General features: G+C 37.4%; 2 pseudogenes; both read left to right on the top strand.

Moving 5' to 3' along the window:
• The first annotated feature begins 1649 nt into the window (after positions 1–1649).
• Positions 1650–5183, top strand: LOC122059708 (annotated as a pseudogene).
• A 1843-nt stretch (positions 5184–7026) lies between these two features.
• The window catches only part of LOC122059712, a 3162-nt pseudogene continuing 2363 nt past the window's right edge, over positions 7027–7825 (top strand).

Below are 7825 nucleotides of genomic sequence, written 5' to 3'. Positions count from 1 at the left end.
AAAAAAAAAAAAAAAACAAAAAAAAAACAAAAACAACAAAAACAATGGCTATCATTGCATAAGGATTTTTGTGGATTAAGTTAGGAGGATAGGTCGGCATACCTAATAAGTTCTGATCCACTAAATGTATGGCTAGAGATGTTTGTATTGTCACCTCAACTAAAATTGTGGCTATCATTTCACAAGGATTCTATGTATTAAGGCACGAGGACAGGTGGGTGTGCCTTAATACATAGAATCCTTGTGAAATGATAGCCATAGTTTTTGTTGAGGTGACAATACAAACATCTCTAGCCATACATTCAGACGATCAGAACTTATTAGGTATGCCCACCTATCCTCCTAACTTAATCCACAAAAATTCTCATGCAATGATAGCCATTGTTTTTGTTTTTGTTTTTTTTTTTTTTTTTTTTTTTTTTTTTTTTTTTTTTTTTTGAATTGCAGGAGCATGATTTTGAGAGAGTGGAGAGTGGGAATCTAATATAAAAACTAATAATTACTGCATAATAAAAACTAAAATGCTTACGTGAGAGTTTATTTTACAGTCTTAGGAAGCTTCCCTCAAGTAGGATGACCAAACACATTGGTGAAATGGTAAAGCGGTGGTAAAGTTTACTTTACTTTTCTGTTGGTTACCCTATTACCATGTGGATCCTACCTTATCCAAGTCCAACACGTGGAGTTTGATAACGTTCGTTAATCTTTCGTTGAAAAGTTCTCTTAGAAGAAGCAATGAATGTTAGCCTACGGGGGATTCATTGAACAGCTAAACAAAGGGAGGAAAAAAAATAGAAAAGTATTCCCAATCTAGTGATTAGTGATAAACAATGATTACGGGGATGGAGAAGGTATAAAAATATCGATATGCTAAGAAAAAAGCCCTTGGGTCGAAGTAAAAGAAGAATATTGATAGAATCTATAACATTAAAGGGACATGGATGTAATTTTAAACTTCACTGGAGATGAGAGTCTAATAAATGGAAACGCCAAGTTGGGGGAGTGAAATTTGCTCTTTTTCAAATTAGAAGTTTAAAATCATATCATCTTTTTTTTTTTTTTTTTAAATGTTTAATCGTATTTTTTATTGTGCCGTTTAATTGTAACCTGTTGTCAATGGTTTCTTGTTACGGCAGCTATATATTTCCAATTCACTTGGTGGGAAATAGAAACTTGGCACCACCACGAAAGAACATGGTAGGAATTGGGGTGAGCAGCGATTTGTTTAAAATGTATATAGTGAAGGTACACATGCATTTTCAGAGAGAGAGAGAGAGAGAGAGTTTTCATTGGCAAATTAATTTTCTGATTAATAAGCATTATTCTCCTGATTTCAGAAGTACTCTAAAGGATAGAGGGTTATGGTTTTCAATCCTCAGTCATAAATTTTTAATAAATCAAAATTTGCAACCACTTAATGGTGGTTGTGGATTCTTGTTGTATCTTTTTTATTGGTGTAGGATAGTAAATTCAATACTATTAATTGTTCTTTCATTTTCCCACCCAGATGTACTGTACGTTCATAGTACCTTTTTACCAAGAAAAAGAAAAATTACCGTAGTGCCTCTCCCCTTAAAACAGGTTTCAATAATGACTCCTTCCAATATGCCTGAAACTTTCCAATATGCCTGAAACTGCACATGGCATAGAGGGAGCCCTCCCCAATCCCCATCCTATAAGTATTAGATCACACAAGTACTTAGTGTCCCCTAATTGCTTTAGTTCAAGCAAATACAGGTGTCATAGTTAGCTGCCTTTAGGAAGATGTCTTCCCATCATTCCCTTCCTCCTGTCGCCCACCAGCATTTGGTTCAGAATGCAACGACACATATCATTCGTCGGTCGGCGAATTTCCATCCTAGCATCTGGGGTGATCATTTCCTCAAATATGCTCATCATGATATGGTAAGTTGCAACTGAGTGAGTGAGAGAGAGAGAGAGAGAGACCAAAAGAATGGGGTCTATGTATTATACTTTAAAATTTTGTTTCTTTGTACTAGTGTAAAAATTTATTGCAGGTATATGAAGCTTGTCCTGAGCATGTTGAAGATCTGAAAGAAGTAAGGAGGATGCTGATGGCTGATGCTAGTGATCCTTCAAAGAAATTGAACTTGATTGATTCATTGCAACGGCTTGGTGTGGCATACCACTTTGAAGAAGAGATAGAGGAGTTGTTAGAGAAGATGCAAGATGCCCTCCCTGTTGATGGTTTAGATGGCTGCAGCCATCTTTACACCATTGCTTTATGGTTTCGATTACTGAGACAACAAGGGTATAATGTCTCCTGCAGTAAGTCCTTAATTTCTCATCCTTGTTTTACCTTGTTGGTATTTCTATGGTCATCCATCTCACTATCATGGGTCCTCCACTGTTGGGAGGTGATATTGCAGATGCTTTCAATAGGTTCAAGGATAGCAAAGGCAGCTTCAACGAGGAATTGATTAAAGATGTGCCTGGCATGCTATGCTTTTATGAAGCTACTTTTCTCAGGGTACATGGGGAAGACATTTTAGATGAAGCCTTGACCTTCACAACCACTCAACTTAAATCTGTAGTAAATGATTTAGAGCCTCCTCTTGCAACACAAGTGATACATGCATTGAAACAATCACTCCACAAGGGCATGCCAAGATTAGAAGTTAGGCATCACATCTCTGCTTATCAAGAAGTTGAGACAAGGAATGAGACTCTGCTGAAGCTTGCTAAGTTGGATTTCAATTCACTGTAGTCAATTCATCGGCAAGAGCTAAGCCAACTCTCAAGGTGGGTTTATTTTTTCTCATTGTAACTTTTTTTTTTTTTTTTTAATCTTTCCCTAACAGTTCGAGCTTTTAGGTGAAACGGCAACGAATAATAGGGATGCTATTTATATACACTACTCATGTTCATATACATATTTATTGCAGATGGTGGAAAGAATTAGACGTTGCAACTAAGCTCCCTTATGCTAGAGACCGACTAGTGGAATGCTATTTTTGGATAGTGGGGGTGTATTTTGAGACACATTACTCTCTTGCTAGAATGATCACGACCAAAGTTATAGCCATGACTTCAATCATTGATGATACCTACGATGTATATGGCACACTTGAAGAACTTAAGCTCTTCACAGATGCAATTGACAGGTTTGATACTTGTACATGCTTATGTCTTTAGTACTTGACCATATCTATATGTGTGTTTTAACTAAAGTCATATACGTTAAGCCTTCTTTTTGGCCTTTTGGAATTATTCCCTTATAGATCTTATATTAGGAAAAGATCTGCACACTATTCCTGTGCGTATTCTTTCCTATGCTTTCTCACAAATGTTGTGGGTGAAAATCTTTTTCAAACCACTAAATGATGGCAGCATGGGAAACCCTCCGCACACTATTCCTGTGCGTATTCTTTCCTGTGCTTTCTCACAAATGTTGTGGGTGAAAATCTTTTTCAAACCACTAAATGTTGGCAGCATGGGAAACCCTCTCCCATCATCTATATATACCATTACTTTGCCAATGTAATGTGAACTTCATGGATTGAATGGAATGCTCAATTTTTCAGGTGGGACATAAGTGCCATGGAGCAACTTCCCGAATACATGAAAGTGATCTTTTCTGAACTCCTACATGTTTACAATGAAATTGAGGAAAATCTAAGAAAGGAAGGACAATCTTATCGAGTTAATTATGCAAGAGAAGCAGTGCGTCATCCATACTTTGTTATTCTTTTTCTTTTCTATTAAAGAAGTTCCATAATACTTTTGGAGGGGGGTTGTGCAAAGAAAATCCATATTAGTTATGGATCCTACCCGTCAATCCCTAAAATTTTATTGTGATCACAGGAGAAGTTAGTAAGACCTAATTGGCACAATGGAACATACAACATACCCCAAAACCCTCTATTCATTGATAAAGTTATGGGAAAAGGTTCTCTAAGCTACTAGTGAAGGGTACACTAGCTAGCACCCATTGTTTATGTCTATCTCCTCTTCACATGAAATGACTTTGTTGTTGTCCTCTGATACTTAGTGTCATTTTGCAACTCATTGATGCACTCTCATATGTTTTTTTTTTCTTAGAGAATCTTCTCTTGAAAGTTATATAGAACCCAAATGTTCTGGTAGATAGGAAATCTTTAGATAGGTCTAAGAATTGGAAAACCAAGATTTTACGTCAAAAGGATATATGGTAATTTGTTTAACCTGTTGATTTCTTAGATTCTTGTAACTTTAGACTGTTAAGAACCTAAAAGCTTTCTTGTTTGGTTTTATTCTAGATGAAGAGATTGGTCAGAGCTTATTTCATAGAAGCCACATGGTTTAATGAAGGATGCATTCCAACATTTGAGGAGTATATGGGAATTGCATTAACCACTGGTGCTTATAGTATGCTTACAGTCACATCCTTCCTTGGCATGAGAGATATTGGGACAAAAGAGGCATTAGACTGGGCAATTGATGATCCTGATCTTGTTAGGGCTTCATCAGTAATATGCCGGCTAATGGATGATATAGCATCCCATAAGGTAAATAAAATCTTGTGTATTTGAGTTGTCAAATAATTTATAACATCATTTTTTTTTCTTTTATTTTTTCCCTTATAATACTCAAAAATTATGCATGACAATGACATAATGATATGTCACTTTCAAATTATTTTTTGAAACCATTTTATACCCCTATCTTAAAGGAGGCAATTAAAAGATATATACTAACATTGAATTCTAATATTATTTGAAGATGGAGCAAGAGAGAGGACATGTTTGTTCAAGTGTTGAGTGTTACATAAAACAACACGGTGTGACCGAAGAAGAAGCATGTGATGAGTTCAACAGAAGAGTAGAGAACGCATGGAAAGATATAAATCAAGGATGCATCAAACCAACTGCCATCCCAATGCCATTTCTAATGCGGTCGGTCAATCTTGCGCGTATGATAGATGTCATATATAAGCATGAAGATGGATACACTAAAGCTTCAAAAATACTGAAAGAGTACATCACCTTGTTGTTCATTGATCCACTAAGCTTATCAGTAAACGGGAAATGCAGAGCCCCATTATGCATTTAGATCAATTGTAGTGTTTGAGGTTAAGAGAGTATAGAGGGATGGGTTTTGGTTGATTGAAACTCATCAATTGTATTTATTATGCTTATTGTTCTATGGAATTCTAATGTATCAAGCTGGTTCCTTTTGGCTCATTTCTCTCTGGCATGATTATGGATTACCCTTTTCTTTTTACTGGGGTTCGGATCATGTTTTCGGCTTATGGGTTTGTAGGGCTTTCTATTCTGGTTCTTCCTTTCTTGTTGATCCAGTTCATGGGTTTGTAGGGCTTTATGTTCTAGTTCTTCCTTTCTTGTTGATCCATTTCTATTTAAGTGTTTTGTCTTATACTACTTTAATTTAAATTTAATTTAAGCAATTTTTCTACTGAGAGGCATTCTTCTCTTGGTTCTCTTTGAGAACAAGACTAGGGCAGAATAAATAAAAAAAATAAAAGATAAGGTAGTTTTTAGAAACGCGGGATACAATATTCTTCTTTGAAAACACAAAGGATTTTTTTTTTTCTAATGAGATGCTTAAATTTTAGAAAAAGAATACATTATCAGATACTTTGTTGTTTGGTATGCATTTTCGGAATAAATTTTGGGTCTTAAATGTATTTTAAAACGAAAAAATAAAGAAGTATAGAGTTTCAAAATATATTCTAGATCAAGAATCAATTACGAAAATACATATCAAACACAACTCTAGTATCCCATGTAAAACTTTCTTGGACCCATGATACTAACATATAGAGAACTCAATTGGGACTGGGAACATAGCAAGGCTGCATGACCCCGCATTGGGAGCACACCCAAGGGGATCCAAGGAGGCATTGCCTGGCAATGTTCTTTTTCTCTAATAACAACCAGGGAAAAAGAAATCTAGTCGAGTTCCCATGGGCCTCCAATGACCATCCAAAAGCTGAGAGGACTGAGACATACATCTCAACACGTATCAACACCTGAGGATGCATGTCTAAGCCCTCCCAACCCTTGGATAACTCAATAGAAGGTTTTTTTTCTCCTGATAGAAGAGGGTCTATGGTATCGGAAGGATCTTTTTCCGATCTCATGTGTCTTCTCTCTCTCTCTCTCTCTCTCTCTCTCTCTCTCTCTCTCTTCCCCAACAAACTCTTTCTCATGTGAAAAAAAAATCTTTAACTTTTATTTAGGGAATGGGGAGAAGAACACGCGGAGCGGTAGGGTACAGAAGAGAACCACTTCCCTACGCCAGCTCTCCCGGAAGAGAGCCACTTCCTTTCCCTATGAAGAAAACGAGAGGGAGAGAGAGAGAGAGAGAAGCTTTATGTTCTAAATTCCATGAGATCCACAACTTCCGTTTGTCTAACTCAAATTCATCGGAGGTGTGTGTCCTCATTAATAGAAGCTCACTTGAAGAAACCTCTTTCTCAAAATCCATTCTTAAAATCAGATGGAAACATCCTCGTAACCAGCCTCTGTAGAGACAAGATATTGAAAGAAGCCGTAGACATTTTATGCCAACATAAAAAATTGAAGCAAGGAAGTCCAATCCTAGAGGTTTTAGATCACTCTTTAACCTGCCCATCTGCTTCAGTATATTCTTCACTTCTACAACTATGCCTTCAACAACGAGCGCTGGAGGAGGGTAGGAGGGTTCATAACCACATTAAGAGTTCCGGTTTTGTACCTGGGGTGTTTATCTATAATCGCCTTCTAGACATGTACTCAAAGTGTGACAGCCTAGTTGATGCCCAGATACTGTTTGATGAAATGACTCAGAGGGACTTGTGTTCTTGGAACACCATGATTGCGGGCTATTCAAAGATGGGTCAGCTTAATAAAGCTCTCCAACTGTTTGAAGAAATGCCTGAAAGGGATAATTTCTCTTGGAGTGCAATGATCTGGGTTTGCTCGCCATGACAAGCCCAGGGAAGCTTTGGAGTTGTATAGAAAAATGCAAAGAGACAAGAAAGTGAAAGGTAATAAGTTCACGGTATCTAGTGCTCTTGCAGCTTCTGCTGCTGTTCCGTGCCTTAAGAGTGGGAAGGAGATTCATGGTCATATACTTCGAACTTGGCTGGATTCAGATGATGTAATTTGGAGCGCATTGTCAGATATGTATGGAAAATGTAGAAGTGTTGATGAAGCCCGGCACATCTTTGACAAGATGTTGGACCAAGATGTTGTTTCATGGACTACAATGATAGGAAGATACCTTGAAAGTGGGAGGATGAAAGAGGGGTTTGAGTTATTCTCTGACCTTCTGAGATCAGGGGTCAGACCTAATGAATTTACATTTGCTGGGATTTTGACTGCTTGCTCAACTCAAGCTGCAGAGGATGTTGGGAAACAGGTCCACGGGCACATGACTCGTATTGGGTTTGATCTGGTCTCATTTGCAGCTAGTGCGCCTGTACATATGTATTCAAAGTGTGGAAACATTGATAGTGCACAAAAAGTTTTCAGAACAATGCCTTAACCAGATCTGTTCTCCTGGACCTCCATGATTGTTGGTTATGCACACAATGGTCAACCTGAGGAGGCAGTTCAGTACTTTGAATTGCTACTCAAATCAGGTACTAAGCCTGATCATGTTGCATTTGTTGGGGTCCTTTCTGCATGTACCCATGCTGGATTAGTTGATAAAGGCTTTGAGTATTTCCTTTCAAGTAAAGAGAACATGGGTTGACATACACTCATGGTTTAAAGTATCTCCGATACCGATACGATACCCTCCGATATGTATCTTAAATTTAGCTGACCGATACGATACAAACCGATACGATACATGAAATTTTTAAAGTCCTTTCGTA

The sequence above is a fragment of the Macadamia integrifolia genome, chromosome 13 (genome assembly GCF_013358625.1).
Source record: "Macadamia integrifolia cultivar HAES 741 chromosome 13, SCU_Mint_v3, whole genome shotgun sequence".
Classification (NCBI taxonomy): Eukaryota; Viridiplantae; Streptophyta; class Magnoliopsida; order Proteales; family Proteaceae; genus Macadamia; species Macadamia integrifolia.
This window is presented reverse-complemented; position numbering and strand designations above follow the sequence as displayed.